The 25,870-nt window shown below is 38.3% G+C and overlaps 1 protein-coding gene across 12 annotated transcripts in view; it reads right to left on the bottom strand.

Annotated features, from left to right (window-relative positions):
* TENM3 (teneurin transmembrane protein 3) overlaps window positions 1–25,870 on the bottom strand; it is a 2,746,241-nt gene that overhangs the window by 1,504,378 nt on the left and 1,215,993 nt on the right. The window lies entirely within an intron of this gene.

The following is a 25,870-nucleotide window of genomic DNA, read 5'->3' as shown; positions in this document are numbered from 1 at the left end:
ACTGATAATTGTTCTTGTCAATAATGCAAACACAAATACAGAATAGATATGTCCAAGATGTACAATGGCTGTGTTTTATCCCATTATATATTGAGTTTTCCATTTTGTTATATGAGACAAAATACTTCTCCCCAAAATGTTGACTTTCAAACAACCTAGGTGTTTGTTTTCAAACAAACAACTCATTGATGAATATTAAGTAGATTTTCTTTCATTGTAACGCTGAGATTGTTCACATACATTTATTATTCTATTTGACTATACTGGCATATAGACTATTTGCATGTTTTCAAACAGTTTATATGATCCAAAATAAAACCACTAGTATAGAGGCCTTGGGAAGGTCTAGCTCACTCATTAAGTATATTAGTCCATTAAATTATGAGAAACTTCAAATGTAAACATATCAAATCAGATCAATCGAATTTTAAATAAAGTCTGTTCTTTATCAAACAATGTGCTGATTTTAGTCCTCAAGTCACTATCTGGCATTATGATGAAGAGAAAAAATATTCTTTCAATATAATCACTTAGGAATATTTTTTCCATACCTAACAGATTAATCAAGCAATTTTTACAAGCATATGATAAAACAAAATTTAAAAATTAACATAAATATACACTAAACTCAGAACTTTGGTGTGAAATTTCTTAATAATTTGAAATACTTATTCAGTTTAACTGTTTTAATCCAGTCATGGGATAATCTGCTTGCTATCATATAGCTTTAAAGAAATTCAAAAATAAATGAATGAATCACATAAACTGGTATCTGAGTGCACTATACAAATAACTAGACATTATGTTCTATGGGTAGTGGGGTCAACGAATGATTTGACAGAATCAAAAATGAGTTTTCCTATGTATCATTTTATGGAGCCACTACTGTGAATGGAAAACCCATGGCAATTAGGGAAACTGTGATGAAGTAAGAAAAAGCAGTATGCTTTTGTTAGACAGGAGAGGTAAATGTGTTTTTAAAAGACTCATGCTTGAGATTACTCACCCTTCCACAATATACCTGAATGTTTTCTTACCCACCTCTATTGTTGAATGAATTTTAAGTAGAGATTGCTTAAAAATGCACAACTCATAAGATGTTTCACAGTTATTTCATTGAGAAATGATATGAAATAAAGGTATGGTAAGTTATACTTACTCCTTGGAAGAAAAGTTATGACCAACCTAGACAGCAAATATGCTTTTTAATAAAAAAGCAGAGACATTACTTTGCCAACAAAGGTCCATCTAGTCAAGGCTATGGTTTTTCCAGTGGTCATGTATGGGTGTGAGAGTTGGACTATAAATAAAGCTGAGCACCTAAGAATTGATACTTTTGAACTGTGGTGTTGGAGAAGACTCTTAAGAGTCCCCTGGACAGCAAGGAGATCCAACTAGTCCATCTTAAAGGAAATCAGTCCTGAATGTTCATTGGAAGGACTGATGCTGAAGCTGAAACTCCAATATTTTGGCAACTTGATGTGAAGAACTGACTCATTTGAAAAGATCCTGATGCTGGGAAAGATTGAAGGCAGGAGAAGGGGACGATAGAGGATGAGATGGTTGGATGGCAGCACCGACTCAATGGACATGAGTTTGAGTAAACTCCGAGAGCTGGTGATGGACAGGGAGGCCCAGCGTGCTGCAGTCCATGCAGTAGCAAAGAGCTGGACATGACTGAGCAACTGAACTGAACTGATGCTATACATTATAAATCACATTTAAATTTATTTTACTTTTGGTTTACCAATAGAGTTTATTCACATATAAACTCTATTGTTATCAGAACTAATTAGTTTGAAAGGGTGACTGATTATGTTCATTTGTACATGGAGACACTCAAATGATGAGCTCTCCAACCCCAAGGATGGTTTGAGAGAGTGAAACCTACAATCAGCTAAGAGAAAAAAATTGAAATGTATTCCTGTGGTGCCCTGGGTTGTGATGGCAATGATTTTATGGTGACAGTGTTGGGCAGAGGCAAGTTCCTCAGACTCTCCTGTGCTGGATATAATGGTTAAAATCACATTATTAGGATTAAGTACACAAATATTTCTGTAAAATATATCCTCCCCTTCTGCAAACTGAAAATGAACAGTTATCCTTGGTCCTGATCTTTTCCATGTGTAGAAATCATCCAGACCAACCTGAGAGCTTGAGATCCTAAGGTTAAGTTTGTGTTTGTAAAGTGCCTTGTGACCTACTTCACACTCTATGGAAGTTCAATTAATATTAATAGGTGAATGGAATATTTGCTGATGCCACTCTATGGATATTTTGTTAGTGAAGTGGTTACTTGATTTCCTCTCATGCTTTTGATATTTAAATACAATCTTCAACCTGGTTTATGTTTGTAAAGTGAAATGTACTTAAATAAGTCCAAATATGATGAGGTACTGAATTTTTTCCAAGTTTCCTTTGCATGCATAGTTTTCCTTCATTGATTCCATTAAAACAAAAAAGGAAAACTGCAATTGCAAGCATCACACTATCCTTAAATCCCCATAGTTTAAAAAAAAAAATTAACTTTCTCTTATATGGCAACTGTTTCCCCCGAGGTAACTCACTGATATTTGCAAGGCAAGGTCACTTTTAATGCCATCGAAGATGGAAGAAAAAAACAAAACAAAACAAAAAAACAGGGGGACTGTTTTTGTCTTCACCGGTTCTGCCAAACCAAGAGCAGACATTGATGTTACATGAGGGAAAGGTTGTCACAGTCCCTTATTCCCAGCTCTGTCCTGGAAACAGGGAAAGAGAAACACTTTTTCCTACCATGTATACAAAATATAATACAAAATATTAAAATGTGTATATCCTTCAAGAGATCAACAGGACTGTTAACATTTGCTTTGGAAACAGCTTCCTGAAACATACTGAAAATGCCAGGATTCAAAAAAGAGCCTTAGAAACTGAATCTACTTCTGTAAAATTAATTAATCACTTTGAGGATTTAGCAGGGGGAAATGGCCATAAACATCTTATATGCTCAGCTGGTGGTAGAAGGAAGCTGAAATGACAATTTGTTAAAAAAAAAAAAATGGAAAGAGAGGGGAAGAGACTGAGATTTGGGATAAAGATATATATGTTTGGGACAAGCAGAAAGAACATTTTATATCTACATGTGGCCTACAGAGAAGAAGAAGGAAAAGGTGAAAGATTAATGAGGAGGATTTTTTTTTTTTTGCATTTTCTATCATCTATGTGAATTATTACCTAGATGCCTGATATGTCCTAAAAGAAAAACTGTGATGAATAAATAAACAGCTCTCGAAATCTTCAATAGGGTGCTTTACCTTGCAGGGAATATTATCATTGGCTTTTGATACAATTTCTGCTGCAGGGAAAGACTTTCAAAGCTCAGAATGCTGAAGCATTGCCAGGCGCTCAAAGACCCCCTGCAGAGCGCGTCAAACTAAGAAATCTCTCTGAACTTGTCGAATTAAAAGTCATCTCCCTCTCTCTGCAACCCCTGCATGAGCTGGGAAGCTCTGTCCTCATTTTTTTGGCCCCTCCATGATAAACAAATGGAGCCTAGAGCATCTTTATTCTTTACAGCCATGCAATTAAAATTCTTTTAAAAAATATAATTGAAGGCAATGAATTTCAAAAGGAACTTCCAGTTAACAATGAGGCCGAACAGTTGGAGTGGGCCACATTCAATTGTGTTTCAAAGGTGAAAGCAAAACAGCTTGTTAAGAACCAGAGAAGTGTCTTTTTTTAATATTTTGATTGTACATCAAGAGTTTGTTCTAAACTTAAACATCTCAGCAGGATTTATGGTTCCAGGAATGTCATAAGACTTAATTACTCAGACTGCAAAGAGGAGTACACTATTAAAATATGAACAAAGCCATATGAGACTCCTAGTTGCTGCAAATCATTATTTATCTATCCCCACACAAATTAAAGAAGTTTAATTTGTGTTTGCATTTTTAGGCACCATACTGCACATTCTCTTTGCTTCCGCCTATGATGAGTTCATAGCACCAACACAATCATGACAATTTGGTCATTTGCCTGGTACCTAATGATGGGTCATTATTATCGTAAAAAAATGCAGGAGCAAAAAAAAAGTTCCAAAATCCTTTATTAATAAGCAAAAATGAAGACAGCATTTTAGGTGTTTTCAGAAAACCAGGATGGAAGTGAAAGATGAGTTTCAAGTGTTGAAGATAAAAGGTTTTTTTTTTTTTTTTTTTTTAAGGTTGAGCATGTTATATAAAATCTTTGGGGAAGAATTTCTAAGGATCATGTGTTCCTTGGTCCATATATTTATAAGACAGCACTTACATTGGCCTTATTAATTGCTCTCTAGAGTCTGAAATACACTCTTTGATGGTAGGGATGAGAAAGGGAGTAAATGTTGAACAATTTGTTGTTACCCAATGAATCAGGGATTGAAGATGTGTGTGTAATTTTTTTTTTTTAAGTGTGGTTTGTTCACAGGACTCATCCTCCTTTCCAAATTGAAATTGTTGGTCAAGGGAATGGGGCAGCCCATGATTTGACCCTGAGTATTTCATAGTATGTTGTTACTAGTAACAGAAATGATACCTTCAGGCCAATGAGCACACTGTCTGGCACAATTTTTAGCTACTTTGAATGCAAGATGATGCTAAAAAATAAATAAATAAAAAGAAGGAAAACAGAAAAACGAAGAGGAATGAGGCCTGGGAGAAAGGTTATAAAAGGAGGCCAAAAAAGTGATGGATCATCAGCATGGGGTCCCTGAAGTCACGGGATATTTCCAAAAAAAAGGAGCATCAATAGTATGCGACCCTGAGAAGCAGCTGATGAAAATGAGACCAAGAAAATGGTGGCGGGGTCTACTGATTAGCAATTTATTGTGTAAAGAGGGAACCACTTCACAGCAAGGGGTTAAGGAAAACATACATGTTTTACAAAATGCAGACAATGAGGGAATCACACTTGCTCAGGGTGTGCCTCAGTAAACGAAAGAACATTTTTTTGATAGAGGGGATGATGGGACCTAGTGGGAAGGTTTAGTTTGTGTTTTTAAACATATTCAAAGTGGGAAGGAGATAAATGAGAACATCAGGTCCCCAAAGAAGAAGGTGAGTGAAGATGAAGGGCCCAGAGAGGGAACAAGTCCGTTCAGGGACCCAGGGGGACAGATCCAGGGACCTGAAGCCAGCTTTGTAAGAGAAGGAAGACCTCTGCTGAAGAAGGAAGACCTCTGCTGGGTTCATGTCAGCTTAACATGAAAACAGTACATTAAACCAGAAAGAAAACATTGACTTAAGCAACTTGGGCAGTATCTCAAGTAAACTGTTTCACAAATGTGTCATAAATAAAATCAGTTTTAATTATACAGCGAAATCTTGTTACTTTAATTGAGTTTAAATAAAATCAACTGGTGAATTGGACAGATGTAAATATTAGAGATAGGCAAGGAAATTTTAACACACACAAATCTTGTCACATCATTCAAAGTCAATTATTGGCCATGTTGAAATATTTAAATAATAGAACATAAATTAATTTAAAACTTCCTTTCCTAGTCTTTGGCTTATTCCTTGTCCTCCTTTTTACATAAGCTTTGTCTCTGTGACATGGAACTAGATGTTTAGAGGGTTATAAAAAATTAATTAAAAAAACAAGAATAAAGTGATGTGAGTTTCTCTTTCCTTTTAAACAATCCAAGCATGTTCAAACCACAACAAACTTATTTTTCTCCTTGAAAAAAATCAAATAAGAAACATAATATCCAGATATCTTTTTAAAGAAAGACTGTAATCTATTCAGAAGTCCTTGTTGATACATCACACATCTTAACCTGTTTCAGAAGACTTCCCCAGAAGCTCTTCTCTAGATGTGTATGTTCTTCAATCAAAACAAAGAGGGATCTCATTTTCTGATATTGCAGTAAAATGTAAGAGCAGCCCTCTAGGTTAAATTATGTGAAAATCCTTTCTTTGAAAAAGGATTCAGGGAGAAGCACGCAGAATTGAAATTAACTTGGATACCTGAGTCATAGTTCCAACATCCAGTGGATTATAAACAATTGTCTCACTTGATTTTATTCACTCTCTTCCTTGAACCTGTTTTTTTTTTTTTTTTTTCATGTCTGGGTTTGGGACAAATTTGTTTAGAACAAGTAACCATCCCAAAAGCTTTGGCTATGAATCAGGATGAGGAAGTAGCCATAACAGGGGTGATCACACCACAGTCTATTTCAGTTTGCTTTTAAGTTCTCAAATTATGTGCTTCAGTCATGTTGCTGACGCTTAGAATGACTTTTGATTGACATGTACAGAGAAAGTGATAGTTGCTCAGCCATGTCTGACTCTTTGCAATCCTATGGACCATAGCCCACCAGGCTCCTCTGCCATGGAATTCTCCAGGCAAGAATACCAGAGTGGGTAGCCATTCCCTTCTTCAGGGGATCTTCCCAATCCAGGGACTGAACCCAAGTCTTCTGAAATGCAGGCAGATTCTTTACCATCTGAGCCACTCTTTGTCAAACTATATAGGTATACTGGGAGTGGGCTTGGTATAATTGCTCAAGCAAAGATGAGATTGTTTCATGACTATAACACTGAGTTACTTTTTCTTAACAGTTTGGCCCCCTCCAGAATGGAGTAGAAATTGCTAATATCTATCATTTCTACAAAAAGGTAGGAAGCAATTATAATTGGGTTGGCCAAAAAGTTCATTCAAGTTTTTTTGTAAGATAGGATGGAAAACCTGAATGAACTTTTGCCAAACAATATTATTTGCCATTTAGCCATTGACTAATTTTATCTCTATTTCAAGGTTTATGTCTGGAGTTGTGCAGTAAACATCATTACTCTTAGGCACCTAAGTTATGAACTATTTTCCACATTTGAGGAAATGTCTAGTTTACAAGTTTTGATGGAAGGCAGTCTCCACAGTCGCTTTTAAAAACCTTCCCTGCCCACGACCACCAAGGAAGGGCACCACCATGGCTTGATCTCGATCTCCATTCAAGAGAGACCCCACAGCAGCAAGAAGTATAGGTAATGAGTTCCCGGCTGTTGCAGCTGCAGGATTCACACAGGATTCTCACTCAGGCCATGCTTTCCTGGGTTGCTCACAGCTGAAGCCTGACCACAAGCCCAGGTGGAGTTCTACAGCCTCGTTCTTTCTACCCACTGGGGGATGCCTCAGAGGAGGATCTCCCCACTGAGGCTCTTTATTGGTCTGGTTAGGATTAACTCTGAGCTACATGTGGCCAGAGCTCCTTCCACCCAATTCTCCCATCCCCAACTCTTCTTTCCCTTCACAGGTGTTAGACTTGTATGGAGGTCTGAATGCCCTCCTTGTTCACTCCTGCCTGTCTCTCTCCTTTATTCTTCACATTTTCCACAATCAATCTCCTATACATATAAGTCCATTCTGTCATCTGTTTCTTGGAAGATCCAAATTGATCCATTGCCAGTCCTCAAACTAATGCTTCATACATAGGAATTTTTTCTCCCTCAGAGAAAGTCGGTGCATTTCATCGGGTTGGACCTCCTCAAGATGTGTGCAAACAGAAGTAGGATCCAGCCTTGCGTTCTTCTGATGGGATATTATGAAGAGCCAAGATCAATACATCTGTTTCAAATGCAAATAGTTGGTTGCAGTCCAGGCAAAATACGCAGAGCCAAAATCAAATGCCATTGCAGGCTCTGGAATGTTTCCTTGACTGAAATAGCCATTCTTTTTTCAGAAATGCAGGAAGGAAAAGTGTAAAAATTGCCAGTACTGTAAATCAAGGAATAACTAGCTGGAATTCATGGAACTTTTGCTTGTCCTTCATGTTACATGTAGTTGAACTAGTCTACCATGTTACTCACATGCTCAGAATCTACTGGCTTCCAAAGAAAGAAAAGATAGGAAACTGGAATGTTGAAAGACCCATTTACTTTTCAAGTTTGGCTCCATATTGGTGTTTATCCAGTGATGTCAATATTGATCTTTGTACGTAGGGTCATGGAGCTAAATCATGATGCATTTAAAGATGTAATAACCAAACTAGTCTACTAGTTTCATAGATTAACAAGAGTTCATGGCTTTCATGTAGCTGCAGGTATCCTCAGGGGATCTGATGGGGATCTCTCATAGTTGATTTACAGCTACCTAAAAAACAAAATCAAACCAAACCACCCCCTGCTAAGGTGGCTTGTGTGGACAAGGTTTGGATCACAGGGTACTGGGCTCATTGGCTAGGTGCTATGGGTACCATCAGGACAGATTATTGAACAGAACATGAATTTTTTGAATCTACACCATGAAAAGATGCCGTTAGTATGTCTGCTGTGTCCTCAGAAGATGAGCATGAGTTGTTTGAATATTCTCAGATCGCTCATATCTGGTTCATACGATTGATGGAAGGACTAAATGAGCTAATGTAAACCATGAACCTAGAACAACATATACTCTGTGATCAGGACTAAGTATCAGTGTTTTTCTTCACAGTGGTTTTGCCAAATTTACATCAGTGACATTCAAGGCTATTCTAAAGGAAGCAGAGAGATGCCAAGAGATTTAGAGATTAGATTACTAAAGGAAGCAAAAATGGGAACATAGACAAGCAAAGCTGGGCTGGTGGATAGAAAAGACCCTGTGAGGGTTTCTCTGAACTTTATGTGGTTTCAGGGGAAGGGCTGGGGAGGGTGGGGAGGGAGTAGAAGTAGATTTGTAGAGCTAGGGTAATTCATAGGAAGCTTATTCTCCAAAGACACATAAAGGTCAATACACCTAATGCGAAGAACTGATTCATTGGGAAAGACCCTGACCGTGGTGAAAGATGGAAGGCAAAAGGAGAAGTGGGTGCAGAGGATAAGATGGTTGGATGGCATCACCAACTCAATGAACATGACTTTGAGCAAACTCAGGGAGTTGGTAGAGGACAGAGGAGCCTGGCGAGCTGTAGCCCATGGGGTTGCAAAGAGCCAGACAAAACTTAGTGACTGAACAACAACAAAGGGAAACCTACAGGTATTTCAGGGCAATAGTGGTTCATATTGTCAAAGGATTCTGAATTGCAGAGAAAGGTGACAGGGTTTGAATAAAGACACCAGTCAATGCTGTGATCAGGGCAAGGGTCCAGGCTTCTAGGGACTAGGATCCAGCAAGGATTTGCAGAATAAAACTAAGCAAGCAGGTGGCAAGCAGGGCAGGGCTCTGCCTTGTACCTAAAGCTTTCATCTCTCCATGATTTATTTGGATAATTAGAACTCTCAGTGTTTCACAGGGAGCCTCTTCTAATAAGTATTGGTTAAAAGAGAGAGTTTTTCTTATGGAGCTGACCCAAATATCTTCTAATTGACTCTGTGTGTATACATACATATGCATATGAGTATGGGCATCATATCATGTTTTGATTTTAATTTCAAAATCCTGGTGGTTATAGAACATAAGGCAGGAAACGCTATAGAAATGCATGTATTATAAGACATATTGTAGCAATAATATATATGGAATCAGATAAACATAGGTTTGAATCCTACCATTCACTCCCTGAATGAACCTAGAGAAGCTAACATATCTTCTCCAGTGTCTCTTCACTGGTGATACAGAGATGCTAATATCTACTTCATGGCTCACTAGAAAGATTAATTAAAATAAGGTACTCAATGTGCTTATCACAATAGAGTACTATAGTGATTCATTTTCTTAATTTTGGTTTTATGACAATGTTTAGTCTACCCTCAAATTAGGGAACATTTACTATAGAATCCTGTTAGCTTTTCTATAGTCTATGTGGATTCATCAGATATGGAGGACATCAGAAGGATTGCTATTAATATATTTCCACAGATCAAGGCGGGTCAACATACTGTGGCCCAGGGGATCCAGCCTGCCTCATACACTGTAAATAAAATTCTGCTGGAACCCCATTCTACCAATTTGTTAACATGCCGTCTACAGTTGCATTTGCACTAGAGTAGCAGAGCTGAGTGGTTTTGAAAAAAGACAGTATGGTTCACAAAGCCAAGAATATCTGCAATATGGTTCTTTACAGAAACATTTCCTGATCCTTCTTTTAGACTGTCAGTCTTCGACTTGAACTGAAATCTACTAGTTGATAAAAGTGATAAAGAAAACTATATAAACTATATGGCAAAAATCCATAAATGTAGTATAAGCAACACTGGATGGATAATCCATTCAAGAAAATGATAAACATTATATGAAAATGTATGATTTATCTGTTAAACATGAGGTCATTCAAATATCAGGCTCAGTCTAACTACAGCATTTAGAGATATGCCAATCAACTTGATTTTCCAACTCAGTATGATAACTCAATACTTCACCAGAAAATAATACTATTGGCAAACTATAACTCAGAGGCAAAGGAATTCTGCAGCATCGCACAGACATAATCTTCATCATTATTTCTTTTCAAAGCTGCTATGAAAGTAGTTGCAGTAACATCAATCTCAACTTCAGGAGCTCATGCAGGGACTACAGGATCCATGCTCGAGATTAGCAGCAGTCACAATTCTAATGACAGCAACAGAGATGACAATGGCCCCACCAGCAGTGTGAGTGCAGAGTGTGGGCTCACAGGCTCTGAGCAATGCCATTCCCCTTGTCCACTTCTGCACCCTGGAGACTAGGGGTAGCTGCTTCCTGCAATTTCTTATCTCTCGCTAAAACCACCTTTTCTCCTTTAGCTTTTGCAATACATTTGCAACAAATCCCTGTATTAAATTCCTCTCTATGTGAAGTGCATGGAGTATATTCTGTTTTTTGTGATTAAATCTCAAATGCTACAGGATTTCCTGTCAGGGGTTAGGCATACTTATTTCAATATTGTGAAAGATAAAATCAAGGACATTAATTAAGGCATCCTTATGTCCACACGTTTGGTGGTGTTGGCAGAAACACTATGGTCAGGAAAGGCAAATCCATACAGAACAGCAGAGGGAAGGGGTCCCCTGTAAGTAACGTGACTGGCTGGTCTTGAAGACATTAGCCCGCACGGGGGCTCATGATTGATTACGTTGTTGGCAGACTGGCTGCTCATCATTAGTGGCTGCTGGGCTAGCCTTGGCAATGTGAAGTTGTTCCCTAACATTCAGTTAATCAATTCTCTGTATCAAATCCCTGCCTGTTCCTGGTTGCATAGTGTGCCCCCATATTCATGTCCTTTTGGGATTTGCCAGTGTGACTTCATTTTCAACTAAATCACTTTAAGATGAGGTTATACTAGATGAGATTCTAAATATGGTGACTGGTGTTAAGAAGACAAATTCGGACACAGAGACAGATGAATAAAGAGAACCAATGTGACACTGGGGTAGTGATCAGAATGCTGCATCTCCATCATAAGGATTCCAAGGATTGTTAACAATCACTGGAGGCTACGAAGAGGCAAAGAAGGATTTCTAGAATCTTAAGAAGGAGCATGGCCCTGTCTTCATTCCAGTCTTCAGAACAGTGAGAGAACGCATTGCTCTTTTTTAAGCCAAAGTGTTTTAAGCTAACCATTTTGTGGACATTTGTATTAGCAGCCAAAGGAAATTGATACACCCTGTTTGTTTGAAATGTCTGGAGAATTTCTGTCTTTTCAAATTAGATACAATCTTAGTCCCTTCAGGGTGCTGTAACAGATTGCCATCAACTGCGTGATTTAAACATTTATTTCTCACAGTTCCTGAAGTTGAGAAGTCCAAGATGTAGGCACCAGCAGATTTGGTATCCGGTAAGAACCTAATTTCCTACTTGTAGACAGCTGTCTTCTCACTGAGTCATCATATGGTAGAAGGGATGAGGGAGCTCTCTCGAATCTCTTTTATAAAGGTACTAATCCCATTCATGAAGGCTCCACTTCATGACTTAATCATTCCCAAAAGGACTCACCTTCTTATACAATCACAATGAGGATGAGGTTTCACCATATGAAACGGGATGGGGGGAATGACACAAACCTTCAGTTTATAGCAGATACTACAACTATAGGATTTATTTTCCAAATAGCCTATAACTATGATAAATAATTTACAATATGATGGATGTAAGACTATATTCCCACCAGGCTAACACATACTAAATCTTCTGTGTTATTCCAGTTTTCCACGTACATAGTGGCACAGGGCATGGCCTCTAGAGCCAAGCTGCCTTGTTTTAGGTCCAGGTCCTCAACTAGCTAACGAGGTAACCTCTGTGTGCTTCTGTTTTCCTATCTGTATAATGGGGACAATAACAGTATCTACTTTACAGAGTTGCTGTGAAGATTAAATAGATTGTATAAGCATAAAGTGCTACGTGCCCCAATTTATTGTCATTAACATACCCTTTTTGCATAAGTACAATCCATAGTATTGAATTTTGTATCTACATTGTTTTTAACTTGACAGAAGAGTTGACTCATTGGAAAAGACTCTCATGCTGGGAGGGATTGGGGGCAAGAGGAGAAGGGGACGACAGAGGATGAGATGGCTGGACGGCATCACTGACTCAATGGACGTGAGTCTGAGTGAACTCTGGGAGTTGGTGATGGACAGGGAGGCCTGGCGTGCTGCGATTCATGGGGTCGCAAAGAGTTGGACATGACTGAGTGACTGATCTGATCTGATATATACTTTAAATTATATAATATATGCCAATTTACTATAATTATCACTATATTAAACGTCTACACATAGTTCTACAACATGCTTACCAAAGGATGATCAGAACTGATACTATCCTAAAATCACAAACTCTGAAAAAGATTATTTTACAAATTTCAAAACTCAATGTCAGTATTAAAACTCACTGAGACATGGTTCTGTGCTATGCTTTCAGATTTCTTTTATCAGATCTTCGCTTCATTCAAAGCAATTAGGTTTAACATGATCTGAAGACTATAACCATCCTGCGTATTATCAATTCTGATTATATTTGAGCCATTCTGAAAAGGGAAAAGTATTTCTGCTCCATTATTATAAATATTAAGATGTATTATCTTTAATATTACAATTATCTGCCAAAAAATAGTTTGTCACTATAATAGCATGTAGGTGTTATTGGGCAAAAAACTATAAAAACCATCTCTGGGTTAAATAATTACGGACAACTCCTTCTCCTCTTATTCATGTTAGGCTTTTGAAGTGTTAAGCTGGAAAAAAGGAAAAAAAAAAAAAAAAAACCAAACAGATGAGCTCCACTTTCTAAAGGCACAGATGAGAGGATGAGAATGAATGGGTGACCGAAACCTCAGGTCTCCATGGAAGGTCTGAGCAAGCTAGTGGTTCAGTGATCATTTTGACAGAACTGAATACACAGCCCAGAAACCTTTGTCATCCATGACTGAGAAAGGCAAGTATTCTCTCCATTTTTTTTTCTAGCTGCATTCATACTGTAGTTTCTAAGGTTAGAGTTCAACCTAGCCGGCCAGAAGGTGAATGCCTATGTTTTCACAGAGATCAGAAATGTGTTCTACATGAACTTGCCTCTGTTTTGATGAGCTGATCAAGAGCATATATGAAAACAGAAATGACTTCCTTGCTGAGTCTAATGTTACATCCCCCTTAGCCTTCAGAAACAGCCCCTGTGTTCACCTGCCATTAACATTGCAACGGGACCACTGGAGATGGACGTGGCCACTAAGGAGAATCTTGCTTAGAAGAGCTGAGATCAGATCTCTGAGGCAATCAGGGTTATTAAACCACTGTGAGGCCAAAAACCTCCCCTGCTGCCGGGGTGCTTTGCATGGGAAACTAGTCAAAGTTGATAAAATATTTGAATCCCAACATTCAAAATTATAGTTACAGAATCACTCTACTTTGACTCCAATAAAGAGGCACAATTCAACCATCCACATGACTTGCTTTTTGTTAGCAAACATTTTCTATTTTCTATAAGCCTTAAGCTGTCCTAGGTACTGGGTGCCACCATTAATGAAGTCATTATTTTAGTGACTATTCCCCTAGGATACATGGGGTGCTGAAAACAGTATCAACCGAGGAGGTGCAACATTTGAGTGCTTAGTGCGAGTCCTGTCTTGGGAACCCTTGGATAAATCATTCAGGTTCTCTGGATTTTTGTTCATCTAAACATGAGAAATCCAGGCAAATTCAAATGTCTGTACCATGTACAATGTTTTATGGCTTTATTTTATATAGAATGTCTCTAACCATTTTATTCAGGGCTTCCCTGGTGGTTCAGCAATAAAGAATCTACCTGCCTATATGTAAGATGCAGGTTTGATCCCTGGGTCAGGAAGATCCACTGGAGGAGAAAATGGCAATCCACTCCAGTATTCTTGCCTGGAGAATCCCATGGACAGAGGAGCCTGGTGGGCTACAGTCCATGGGGTCGCAAGAGGCAGACATGACTTAGCAACTAAACCACCACCAACAATCATTTTATTCAGCACTTTCCCAATGTTTTCTTAATCCATTTTCACCCATAAGGTTGCCTGAAGAGTTAAAGATATTGCTGAATGGGAAATCAATGGAAGAGAGGGAATAGAGAACAGCTAGAGATTTGTATTTAAAAGAAGTTGTAACTGCAGTGAAAACAAGTTAAGCTTAACAGATCAGTCACGAAGATGGTGACCAAGCTTACAATAGGAGAGCTGAGGTAGTTTCCAAGAGCAAAGGGATAAGAAAATCACACTTCACGAAATATACAAGAGGAAGAATTTTAACTGGAGAGATCAAAGAATGAGAGGAAGACAATTTAAAGAGGGGGTGGTAAAATTTCAAAAGACAACCCCCAATGGATAGTGAAAATTATACTTCCAGATAGTGCGCTTTTTTTTTCAATTATATATAAGAAGCCTCACATTCGAAAAAGACAAATGCAGTGTAGTCCCCAGAAGTAAGGCACTGAGAGGGCTGTTCAATTTTGATTTGCTCCTGAAAATATATCAAAGATAAAAAGGCAGCGCAAGAGGCGAGAATATTATTTCATGCTTCCATTCCTTAAGTACTCCTGAGAAAGTTCTTATTCTTTCTAATCTAAGTGAAACACCATTTTTCATATTACTTTTCATTCTCCAGCATGCTATGTAGAGAATTCAGGTAATACCATACTGTGGTCTATCACAGATCTGGTTTCAACAGTGAATTTGCTCCAACATATTAATTTTATATTTCTACTTTTCCTTACACATGTATGTTCTCAGTCTCTCAGCCAACTCTTTGCGACCCCATGGACTGTAGCCCACCAGGGTTCCCTGTCCATGGAATTTCCCAGACAAGAAAGAATACTGGAGTGGATTGCTATTTCCTTCTCCAGGGGATCTTCCCAACCCAGAGGTTGAACTCAACATTTCTTACATCTCTTGCATTGGCAGGTGGATTTTTTACCACTAGAATGGCACCCCACTCCAGTACTCTTGTCTGGAAAATCCCATGGATGGAGGAGCCTGGTAGGCTCCAGTCCATGGGGTCTCTAAGAGTCGGACACGACTGAGCAACTGCACTTTCACTTTCACGCACTGGAGAAGGAAATGGCACCCCACTCCAGTGTTCTTGCCTGGAAAATCCCATGGACAGAGGAGCCTGGAAAGCTGCAGTCCATGGGGTCACTACGAGTCGGACACGACTGAGTGACTTCACTTTCACATTTCACTTTCATGCATTGGAGAAGGAAATGGCAACCCACTCCAGTGTTCTTGCCTGGAGAATCCCAGGGACGGGGGAGCTTGGTGGGCTGCCGTCTATGGGGTCGCACAGAGTCGGACACGATGGAAGCGACTTAGCAGCAGCAGCAGCGCCACCTGAAGAGCCCCTCACCTTCCATGAGATGCAGTCTATTATAGTGTTTGATGAACAGTACTACTAACACTAGAAAAATAATTTGTAAATAATATTAGAGAAGGGGTAGGAAGATCAGAGTTCTACTGTCAACTGTTACTAAGTGTGCATGCAGTCTTTGGCAAAACACTGTAAATCTTACTTTCGTTATATATAAAATCTGCATTGCTTGGTTCACAGTATTGCTCTGGCAGTTAGGTGAGATATTTATCCACAGCTCTGGATTAAGAATTAGTTTTCAGGATGTCTGAAGGCTGATGGGAAGGATTCAAATCCCAGGGAGAAAGAAGCATTGAAGACACAAAAGAGAGGATCTGGGAGCCACACTTCTGGTTTCTTAGGAGGCAAGAAGGAAGAAGGAATGGCATTCAGAGTTCAAGCTGCAGTGATTCATTTTCTCTAGCATGAAAAACCTAGGGGAAGAAGACTGGAATAGGTTCAGGGAAGTTTGTAGATTTGGTGGCAGGTATTTTTTCCATCAGAAAATGACTGTAGTTGTAGGAACCCAGGCTCCTGACTTCATGTGAGAGGTGTAGGGCTCTGAAGATACTGATGAGGACCTCAAAGGGAGGTCGAGATTCACATGAAATTTTAATTAACGTCATTAAAATGCTTATTAAAGGAAATGGAATTTTGAGATATGTCTACCAACACACCCCCTTGATTATTTCTTAAAATCTATGATTACTTTGTCACTTGAAGTTTGAAAACTTATTTCTCACACACACATACTCACACACGCCTCTTCTTCTTAGTCATAAAGTGAAAACAATTCTAATTGGTTCCTGTTTATTATATATTGTTACAACTGAGGAAAATAACTGAGAAGTTTTCTTGCAAGAAGGTAGAAGTTATGGAAATTTAAGACTTTAAAAAATTATATTCATAATTCTGTAATACTAAGAATATCATGTTAGTAATTGCAGAGGGAATTCAAGAAGACTCTTGATTTGAGACCTGTTCCCTGGTAACTCAGAGGGTAAAGAATCCACCTGCAGTGCAGGAGGTTTGAGTTCAATCCCTAGATTGGGAAGATCCCCTTTAGAAGAGCATGGAAACTCACTCCAGTATTCTTGCCTGGAGAATTCCATGGACAGAAGAGCCAGGCAGGCTACAGTCTATGGGACTGCAAATAGTCGGACATGACTCAACGATTAACACTTCCCCTGTAGGGTTAACAACCTTCCCAGTGGAGGATTTCCAAGAAGCCAAATCATGGCAAAGTAAATGTGGGAGGAAACAGAATTCTTCAGAGTATAAAACAGTGTGAAATAATTCAAAGCAGTGAAACACAGAAGTGATGAAAGGGATGCATTTAAAAGCCATCAGTTCTGTGCACTTCGTGGAGAATATATGCAGATCTGTGCCTCCGGGCTGCTTGCATTTCTTTGGAACTCTTCCTTTCTGAAATGCAGTAAGTAGGTCTGCCTTCAGATTTCTTAGTATATTCCTCCAAAGGAATATTTATAATTGAGGCAAATTTTCCTTGGTTATATTCAAGACTTTCATTTCTTTGAGAAAAGTGAGGTGCTACCTGCTTATAATCTGCTACCTGCTTATAATCTGCTGCTGCTTATAATCTAGCCCCAACCAAAACGATGGCATAAAGCCAATTTACCACAACTAACCTTGTTTCTCACTTTATCAACACAAGGAATGAGGCTGACAGAGCGCTAGCAAGGAGACAAGGAGACACTGAATTTGGGAGGAACGACGACTGCGGCTTCTCACAGGCTGTTAGTACAATTTATTGTGAAATATTGCATAATTCATAATAAGAATGCTCCTGAATAGTGACAGTTTAAAAAAGTAATAAACATGCCTAATGCTAAAAAAAAGAACTCTGAAAACAGAAATAAACCTTGTAATAACTTGGAAATGATTTTGAACCAGCCTCAAAAGGTAAAGATAATGTTCTTTCTGCTGTCACACAAATACTTCCTTGCCATAGTAACATCTGAATGGTGTCTACCTTTAAAATGTTTCTATTTTCAATACAAAATATAAAGTTTAAACTGCTTTCCTGACACTCTGATTGGATTGTATTAGCCTATTAAGGAGAGCATGCACTAGTCACTATGGGAAGGAAGTTTTCTCTGAATATATTTATTCCTCCCAAATTCTGAAGACATGAATATTGAATAAGATTAGAACTTTGACAACAATGCAAGGCAATCCCAATGGCCCAAGTGAATGTAAATAACCAAGTGAATTAAAGCATCTCAGAAAATTGCTTTCTGCCTCAGTTAAATAGGAAAGGCCTAATATCTTTAACAATACCGAGGCATCTGGAAATTTTTATCATCATCCCTCATTGTTCTTCTAAGCACAGATGGGAAACTTCTCTGAAAAGGCAATTTCTTATCTGAAATTATGGAATAAAAGTTAAGGCAAGAATCAGGCCAACTTGCTACTAACTTTCTGGTTGTTCTGGTCTGCAACTAATTTCTCTGGGAAGAACACTATTCTCTTATGTTCTTACTGCATCAATTTTGAGTATTTTGAGGGGCCAATAAGTGAGGAGGCAACTGTAAACTTGAAAGAGCGTTAATTGCTAGTAAACAGATTGATCCTCTCAATCTGTTAAGCTGATGTAAACATCAAATGTTTAAAGAACAAATAGTTTGTATAATGAACAATAAACTTTATGTTTTTCACCAAAAGATTATAAAGTTATGTTAAGAAAGAGGATATAAGTTTAGGAACACATAGCTATTGACTAACCTCTTAAAGCTTTTATTTTTCATTGCTTTTTTACCAAACATTCCTTGAAAATGTGTTTATGAGATATTTAGAATATATAGCTCCATAGTTATAATGTCTAAATTGCTATTTAAAGCATCAGTTCAATTCAGTCACTCAATCATGTCCGACTCTTTTTGTGACTCCATGGACTGCAGCACGCCAGGTTTCCCCTTCATCACCACCTACCAGAGTTTACTCAAACTCATGTCCATCAGGTTGGTGATGCCATCCAACCATCTCATCCTCTGTTGTCCCCTTCTCTCACCTTCAATCTTTCCCAGCATCAGGGTCTTTTCCAATGAGTCAGCTCTTTGCATCAGCTGTTCAAAGTATTGGAGTTTCAGCTTCAGCATCCGTCCTTTCTATTAATATTCAGGACTGATTTCCCTTAGGATTGACTGGTTGGAACTCTTTGCAGTCCAAGGGACTCTCAAGAGTCTTCTCCATCACCACAGTTCAAAGGCATCAATTCTTCGGTGCTCAGCTTTCTTTATAGTCCAACTCTCACATCCATACATGACTACTGGAAAAACCATAGCTTTGAATAGACAGACCTTTGTTGGCACAGTAATGTCTCTGCTTTTAATATGCTGTCTAGGTTAGTCATAGCTTTTCTTCCAAGGAGCAAGCGTCTTTTGATTTCTTTTAAAGTATAACCTATGCTATAAAAGCATAACCTATGCTTGTATGCATAACCTATGCCATAAAGCATAATCTATGCTACAAAAGTCATGTTCGACTCTTTGTGATCCCATGGATTATAGCCTGATAGGTTCATCTATGGATGGAATCTCCCAGGCAAGGATAATGGAGCAGGGCCATTTCCTCCCCAAGGGGATCTTCTCCACCCAGGGATCAAGCTCATGTCTCCCACACTGAAGGTGGTTTCTTTACTGGTAAGCCATCTGAGAAGCTCAGCTCGTGGATAGGAACATATTTAAAACACCACTACATTTAAAATGGATAACCAACAAAAACCTACTGTACAGCACATAAAACTCTGCTTAGTGTTATGTGACACCCTGGATGGAAGGGGAGTTTGGGGGAGAATGGATACATGTATACATGAGTCCCTTCATTGTCCATCTAAAACTATCACAACAATGTTAACTGGCAATAAATATAGCAATACAAAATAAAAGTCTTCAAAGAAAAAAACTTTGTTCAATATGATATAATTTAAAAGCAATATGTGCACATTAATCACCTAAAAAAGAAAAAAAGGCCTAAGATGCTTTTAGATCTCTCACCCAAAGTACATATATTGTGTATATATTTCCACATATAAAAGTCTAAAAATATTAAGACTACAGATAATGAACAACCTAGGTATCCCTGACTTTTATTAAGTAAATTCCTTTAATCATGTCTTCAACTTAATGTTGAACACAAATTTGTTGTTTATTAATATGTGAAAATACGAGATGATATTTTTTAGGGGAAAAAAAAAGAAAATAATAATTAGTTTTTACCCTCCAAGTACTTGGCTTTTTTCAGTCTCCCAAGCTATAAGCAGTTTTCTTTTGTGTGTGAAGTAACTGGAAAACTGTGATCACTTTAGATCAAAGGAAGTTCATAAACAGCTTCGTAAACAGGTGCTGAGCTCTTAATACCTGTGTCTGCTAAGCCTGGGGGCACGAAAGGAAGAAAATTAGGTTTCTGCTCTCAGTGAGTTACCAACTGGCAATTAACAATTGAAATATTATGGTAAGAGCTATAAGGTCTCTTCCCTTGTGGCTCAATGGTAAAGAATCTGCCTGTCAAAGCAGGAGATGTGGGTTCGATCCCTGGGTAGGGAAAATCCCTTAGAGGAGGAAGTGGCAAGCCAACCCAGTATTCTTGCCTGGGAAATACCATGGACAGTGGAGTCTGTGGTCTACAGTGCCTGGGGTCACAAAAGAGATGGACATGACTTAGCAACTAAACTAAACCAAGAGCTATAAGAGAGAAAAGATAGAACCATGTCAAAGTAGGAGAAATGCCCTCTGCTTGAGGATAAAGAAAGAGCAATGAGTATATGAAAGCCAAAGTCACACTGGCCTTCAAGGATGAAAAAGACTCTGCCAAGTGGGCAGGGCAATGGGGTCCCCAACAGGAAGGCAGGGCTGAGGTAAACAAGATTACTTCATATTGATACAGAGACAATTATTAGTGAGGTGCATGGACTGTATCTGAAATGAAAATGTAGAAATCTCAAGCGGGAGGGTTCTCTGGTTCTCAAGATATGAAATCAAACACAAGCGTAACAAACTATATAAAAATGAGGAAGGAAAAAGAGGGAGAGACAGAGACACTGAAGAGAGTCTTACACACACACAGAAGTCGCTCAGTCATGTCCGACTGTTTGCGACCCCATGGATTGTAGCCTACCAGGCTCCTCGGTCCATGGGATTTTCCAGGCATGAATACTGGAGTGGGTTGCCATTTCCTTCTCCACTAGGAGACGGCATTCCCATGTTTGCATTCAACTTCAATTTTTAGACATTCTCATGGTGAGTTACAAAACACAAATCAATATTAGACCAGGTATAAGAGAAGTGCGGGAGACCTGGGTTCAATCCCTGGATCGGGAAGATCTTCTGGAGAAGGAAATGGCAACCCACTCCAGTATTCTTGCCTGGAAAATCCCATGGATGGAGGAGACTGGTAGGCTACAGTCCATGGGGTCGCAAAAAGTCGGACAGGACTGAGTGAATTCACTCACTCACTCACTCAAGAGAAGTGCAAGCAAAATAAAGCACTCACCCAAAGCACTTCCACTGCAACAGAGTTAACTGCCTTCCCTTTCCTTCATGTTTTCCAGTTCTTAATCATATAGTCACAATTTTTGGATACTGATATAAAAATATGCAGACAGGGCTTCTCTGCTGGCTCAGCAGTAAAGAATACGCCTGTCAATGCAGGAGACACAGGTTCCATCCCTGATCCTGGGAGATCTCACATGCCATGGAGCAACGAAGCCCGTGGGCCACAACCGCTGAGCCCATCTCTAGGGCCAGGGAGCCCAGCTATGAGCCCACCCACTGAAACTACTAAAGCCCACATGCCTTAGAGCCCGTGTTGCGCAACAAGAAAAGCCACTGCAACTAGAGAGTAGTTTCCTGCTCAGTGTGACTACAGGAAAGCCCATATAGCAGCCAAGACCCAGCACAGCCAAAACTAATACAAAAATAAATAATGTACAAAGAATATCTTCTTTCACAGTTAAGGAGAAAACAATCATATATTAGCCTTTATGTCTGCCATATATTCCTGAAAATATTTTTCTAATCTGCGGATATGCTACAAAGATGTTAAATACTACACCACCTCAAAAAAACTTAGATCTAAAAAAAAAAAAAAAATACTTAGATTTGCCAAAATTAACTTGGAATTTGTCTAACTTATAGGCAATATTTTATTATCATAAACAGAGTGGCAATAAAGCTGCTTACACATTTTTTCTTTTGAATTAGTTCCTTATAAGTCATCCTTAGAAGAGAATAGGTCAAAATATGTAAATATTTTAGTAGCTATTGATAAATAATTTTGCACTGCCACTATAAACCATGATTGTTTAAGTATCTCTCTCTCCCATCTAGTGACCAAATTATTTGAGGCTAAGGATAATGCCTTTTTATTCATGGACACCACAAAATAATCCATTGCTTGGCACAACTAAAATAAGCTCAGTATTGATGCCAAAGCTGAAACTCCAATAGTTTGGCCACCTGAGGTGAAGAGCTGACTCACTGAAAAAAAGTGATGCTGGGAAAGATTGAAGGCAGAAGGAGAAGAGGGAAGCAAAGGATGATGGACTGACTCAATGGACAAATGTCAGCAAACTCCAGGAGATAGCAAAGGACAGGGAAGTCTAGTGTGCTGCAGTCCCTGAGGTCACAAAGAGCCGGACACATCTTAGTCACTGAAAATAACAACTATTTGTTAAACTATTTAACAAATAATACTTTGAAAATATTTGTGGTTGATTGGTATTTACCATCAACTATCTATTCTCCCCTATTTTAAGGATCACAATTTGGATTTTGGCTAGTGTGACATGAACCCACCTTGAAGACAAGCTCTCTTAATTTCCCAAGCAAGCTATGTGTAGATAAAGTGAAATTAAATCCTGGCCAGTGAGTATTACACAGGATTTCTGGGGAATCTGCTTAAAGGATGATGACTTAGCTGGCAGATTGCCCTTTTGTCTTTCCTAAAATCATTGTTTCTGATGCCTGAATGTAGAGGTGATAGCTAGAGCTCAGCAGCCTTTTTAGAAACAGGAGTTAACATTTAGGATAGAACCAAGCATTAGGCTAATGAAACAAATCTAGAAGGAGCCTAGATCCCTAATAGCCATGGAGTTGCCACACCTTCCTTTGAATCCCTGTTTTAGGACTTGTGTAAAAGGAATAAGGATCTATCTTACTTAAACTCACGTTATTTCAAGAATTGGTTTCTAAACAACTGAACTAAATAGCCAATAATAAAATAATATTAAATGAACTAAATGAGTGATAAAAATAAAGTCAATGGAAATGAGTATATCATTTGATCTCAACCTTCACTATGTACATTTTTTTTATTTTTAGAATTTATTAATCCTATAAATTCAGAGAAGGCAATGGCACCCCACTCCAGTACTCCTGCCTGGAAAATCCCATGGATGGAGGAGCCTGGAAGGCTGCAGTCCATGGTGTCGCTGAGGGTCTGACATGACTGAGCGACTTCACTTTCACTTTTCACCTTCATGCATTGGAGAAGGAAATGGCAACCCACTCCAGTGTTCTTGCCTGGAGAATCCCAGGGACAGGGGAGCCTGGTAGGCTGCCGTCTATGGGGTCACACAGAGTCGGACATGACTGAAGTGACTTAGCAGCAGCAGCAGCATCCTATAAATTAGAAATGCCAAATCAGATCTTTAAAATGTATTTTTATTAGGAATACAAATTTTACTAACTGTATTAATATTTTTGTACTTGAAAATATATGTTTTTGATTCAGAACTCTGTCAGTTTTTATGAACTTTTCATATGGGATACAGAATATAGTAAAAAGTAAACCATGCCACCACTTCAACTTTTCTCATCTATCTTTGTCTATAATTGAGCTCTTTATTGTTTTTATAACAATTTATTTTAGTCTATAATGTATTACTGATTTTTCTTTGTAACTCTTCTGAGAAGATAATTTCATGGTCCTACAGAGAATGAAAACTATTCACATTTATTTATACTTGCTTCCCTAAAATTCATTTTGAATTCCAAATCCACATGCAATTTTGAGAATTGTGTCTTGGAATCAAATTTTCATATATTTAAAATTTCCTTGTATATTATACATAGAAGATCACAGAAATGTGAATCCTCATTTTAACTGATGCAGTTGTCAACCTCATTTGTCAAATTCATCATATTTCAATTTCTTCATCTGAAATTAATTGACACAATTTTAAGGATAAGCTGGGATTAGAAATACAAAGATACAACACGTTAACCTATGACCAGCCTATACAGTTTAGTTCCAAATAGCCCTTTTCCTACAAATTAAGGCCTTCAGAGCTTTCATAAAAAATAAATTGACAGTTACTTTACCTTGATATATATGTACTTTTTAAAATACTAAAATTTCATATAAGGCTGTATTTTTAAGACTTACATCTTTGTACTTTTGTAGGGGAGCATATTACATCAACATTTTTTAAATCAAATTGTATGTCCCTTGTTTCAACAGAGGGAAGTAGATGTTATGACTGTCATAGCAGTAGAAGAAAGAAACAAATAGTTGAATAGTTAATACTCTTCAGTTTTCCCACTGTTCTCCAGAATATTTGGAGGTGATTAATATCTGTTCCTGGGAAATTGATAAAGTTTTTGGGACTCTGGGTTTAGTGGAAACATTTAAGTGGAGAAAGCTTCTGAGAGGTAAAACATTCATTTTTCTTTGCATTTAGTTCCCAAATGGAGATAAATAGCTTAAAAGCAATATTAACCTCAATGTGCTCAGGCTATTTATCTTCATAAGAAACAGTCTGAAAACAAGAAAACAAAGCCCATAAAAATGATTTTATTTAATCACACAAGTATATCTCACCAAAAATCTTTAGTTATTTCCTTAGGGTTTAATTCTAACCTCAGTAACTCATGCACAAATTCTGTGGATGTCAATGAGAGCCGTGCATGTGGAACTCTGGGCCGAATTTGGTTGTCATGGATGAATAAGCCTAAGAAGGCATTAGATCAATTTTTTTAAAACATTAAGTGTTCTCATTCCGTAATCCTTTCCCATCTTTCCAAATTTATTGATCTAATCCAGTAATAATTATTGAATCTCCATAATAGACATCAAACCACACTTTCATGCATGCATCGTAGAGTCAGTGGCCTTAGAACATTTACCTTTCCACATAAATGTTAATAATCTTGCCGTAATATTTCATCCTAGCATAAAGAGAATATTATGACATGCTTTGCGACAAGGTCAATTTCACTAAAGAAAAAATGCTAACGTTTTAAAGTCAGCCATTAAGCAGGCGTTATCATTGCATTTTTGTTATATTACAGGACTCCTGCTGCTGCTGCTAAGTCACTTCAGTCATCTCCGACTCTGTATGACCCCATAGATGGCAGGCCACCAGGCTCCCCATCCCTGGGATTCTCCAGGCAAGAACACTGGAGTGGGTTGCCATTTCCTTCCCATGAAAGTGAAAAGTGAAAGTGAAGTTGCTCAGTTGTGTCCGACTTTTTGCCATCCCATGGACTGCAGCCCACCAGGCTCCTCCGTCTATGGGATTTTCCAGGCAAGCGTACTGGAGTGGGGTGCTATTGCCTTCTCTGATATTACAGGACAGTAATTTGATTTCTCTAGCCTATTCACATAGGCTTAAAAATATTTATTCAAAGTCAAGATGTGTAAGTGAAAAAATGTATATCATTTTTCAAGTTCTAAAGAAACAGTGTTTCAGAAAATCTGCCTTTAAATGTTTATCCAGATATTTTTGCCTTGTACATTCTGCCTTGTAAGGTGAAACTCCTTCAAATTTCATGCAACTTGTTAGAATAATACTGTTTCCCTTGGGCTCTAACCCCAGCTCTCTCCTTAGTGAGTAAATTTAATGTTAAATGTCTTCTGTACCTTGAGCAACACAACCTGATTGGTCTTATAACAAGTCTCTGCTCACTGATCCTCTAGCAGAAGAGCTTAGTGACTCATCCACTTTGCCTGAAGTCATTTACTGTCCTTTTCTCAAGTTCAGTGCAAGATTCTTCCACAGACATTTTGATGGATTCAATTATATTCAGATTGTAGTGTGCCTTAAGAATCTTTTGCAGATGAAGATTCCTGCCTGCCAAAATTTTTAACTCTGGTGTGAGCTCTACATTTTTAATAAACCCTCCAAGCTGTTCTGATGG

The sequence above is a fragment of the Bos indicus x Bos taurus genome, chromosome 27 (assembly GCF_003369695.1).
Source record: "Bos indicus x Bos taurus breed Angus x Brahman F1 hybrid chromosome 27, Bos_hybrid_MaternalHap_v2.0, whole genome shotgun sequence".
Taxonomy (NCBI): Eukaryota; Metazoa; Chordata; class Mammalia; order Artiodactyla; family Bovidae; genus Bos; species Bos indicus x Bos taurus.
The sequence above is the reverse complement of the archived record's forward strand: the minus strand, read 5'-3'. Positions and strand labels throughout refer to the sequence as shown.